Below are 2,779 nucleotides of genomic sequence, written 5' to 3' on the forward strand. Positions count from 1 at the left end.
CAAAAGGCGCTGGGGATCTCGCTATCACAACATCATTGACAACTTCACATGATCTGCACCAAGGATATTGGTCAGACAATGTCCGAAAATCTGTAATGTATGAAATCATTTTACTTGTTTAGTTAAATATGATTGTCTGTTGGAAAAGGCCTTTAATAACTTAATTGCTGTTGATCATAAGATTTATGTAAAATATTTATTACTTATTGCGGCTAAAATATTGCAATGTCCATGTGTTGAATTATCTATATCAGACTCTAAAATACTGTTAAGTTGTTTAAACTAAACTCTTGTAACTATTGTAAACATAATCAACTAATTGAATCATTTTGCTCAGGAGAAATATGTAGATTGCCAAGATATAAACTATTCTGACGAAGAAGAAGACATGAGGCGATCAGAGAAGATCCCCACAAATCTGGTAATGCATTCCGCGTATCACAACGAGACTGGCGGCAACAGCTCTATTAGAGAACCCTTTAGGCGCTATGTGTCAAACTGACGGAGGATTCTGTGGGTAACTATGTCAAATGTTGCAAATGAGCTGTTTTTGTAATTCCCTTCAATGTAAAGAAAGGAGTAATCAAGATATTTACTTAATATTAATCTATTTTATTTCATCTGAATTTAAATAAATTATGTTGCCCAAAAGACTATGTTAGCCACTATTGTGTCTTCGGAATTGGCCTTGCTATGGAAAATTGTATTTTATTTCAGAACGACCACGGAGGGCCTCTGGTATACGGTACTGGAGTAAACTCAATTGTTATCGGAGTGATTTCAGCATGTCTCGTAAAAGAAAGGACTAACAAATGCTACGGACCGTTTCTCTACACTAGCGTGTATAAGAATGAGCAATTCATATCTTGTGCTATTTATAAAGATGTTGAGTAAGTTCCAATCAATGAATTCTTCACTTTGCCTATTAGCGTTATTATTATAGTTCTAATGATATTTTTATGTTCTGTTACATTATCTTTCGGAGTAAAGTTGTTATTACACTTCGGATGTGTTTAATAATAATAATTTATTTTTAATTTTGTTTGCAACCAAAATGTAAACGCCAATGGGGATCTGGCGTATCTCACATAGAAAAAGTGATTTGCATGGAATTGGTCAGACAATGTCCGAAATCTGTAATGTATGAAATCATTTTTCTTGTTTAGTTTTGATATTTGTCTGTTGAAAAAGTTACTTAATAATTAACTTGCAAAAGATGATCATGATGATTATTATTGAATATTTGTGTCATGTTCCAATTAGTATATATATATCTTCTAAGACTTGACTGTTAAAGTTGGATGATGAATAAAAGTCAGTTTGATTTGTAAAATACGCATCAATTATTAAATATTATAATTCATTGCCGATTAAAATTTGACAGACCAGCGAAAAATGAATTAAATCTGGAAGAAGGAAAAGCCGTTCAGAGATTGTCCAACGCGCCCACGACAGCCCAGTGGATGTGTCCGGAGACAAAGTGTTTTCTGAAAGTGGATTCATATTGAGAGCCGCTAATGTTAAGCAAAATACGACAAATTGATAAAACTGGAAATAAATTTTATTTAAATGAAATTCGTTTTACTTTTCACTTGTTTCATATTTTTTTTTTTTTTTTTTTTAGATTCACTAAACTAGGCTTTACACATTTTAACAATTATCAAATGTACAGAAATGTAGAAAGAATACATTACTCAGTTGTGTATGCCTTTCTGGAAGTGAATACAGCATGCTTTTTAACACCCTTCCTTTTTTTTTTAAATAAAAATATATAAAGTACATTATTTATACAAAATCAAAATGATAGATATTTTAAGACTAGGTTTTATACATTGAAAAAAAGTGACGTTTTAAGGAAGATATTGATACATTGAAAATATAATAACTCATTTGTAAATTTTTGTTATAGACGAGAACATACGGTACAAAGGCGTAATGTAGAAAATAGTTTTGTAAGGCATACAGAGGGTAGAACGTTATTCTATTTTGAAGGCGTGCTATTCGATCGTGATATTGCTATATTAATCTTTCAAGTAGATGATGACATTCTATTTTCCCATTTATTAATTTAAGCAAAAACACGTTATCTGCAATGTTTCGCCTATACTGGAGTGGTAGTATTTGAAAGTGGTTAAGTCTTGAATTATACGATCTGAGGCTGTTACAAAGATCATTTGCATACGACAAATGATAAAGAAATTGTTTTTGCAAATTTTCGAGTCGATTTATATGCACTGCATACGAGGGATTCCAAATTGGGCTGCAGTACTCCAAAAGTGATCTAACATAACAGTTGAAAAAAATAATAGGTATTTCAGGATCTTTAAAGAACTTTGCTTGACGTATTGCGAAGCCAGCAAGACGCGCCCCATATGACAGGTTTAACTTTTTAGACTCGTTAATATTACTATATGTTCATATTAAGTATACTTTTATCATATTTAGATAGTAGAAAAATATTTATGGTATTAAAAGCCGTGCAGAATCTATATTTTCCTTAAGTATACCAATAGTATAGGCCACACAGTTATTGCGACAGCCCACAATACAAGTTCTAAAAAAAAGGTCTCTAGATCACTAGAAAAATATCTTTTATAGCCATGTTAGGTCATATTTTGGTAGCCACTGAAGTTTACAGAAGAAATTGTCGTATAAATTAAGAAAGTGTTTAAAGAAAATACACGAGGTGAAAGAAAATTTAATTTTACCTATTTTCTTTTGGTTAATTTTGGTAGATATTGACTATTTTATAATTAATAAGGTACTTATTAGAAACTAT

General features: G+C 31.3%; 1 pseudogene; it reads left to right on the forward strand.

The window, feature by feature from the left end:
* The first annotated feature begins 7 nt into the window (after positions 1 to 7).
* LOC119193556 lies at positions 8 to 1,115 on the forward strand (annotated as a pseudogene).
* The last annotated feature ends 1,664 nt before the right edge of the window (positions 1,116 to 2,779 follow it).

Source organism: Manduca sexta, unplaced genomic scaffold (genome assembly GCF_014839805.1).
Source record: "Manduca sexta isolate Smith_Timp_Sample1 unplaced genomic scaffold, JHU_Msex_v1.0 HiC_scaffold_696, whole genome shotgun sequence".
NCBI classification, from domain to species: domain Eukaryota; kingdom Metazoa; phylum Arthropoda; class Insecta; order Lepidoptera; family Sphingidae; genus Manduca; species Manduca sexta.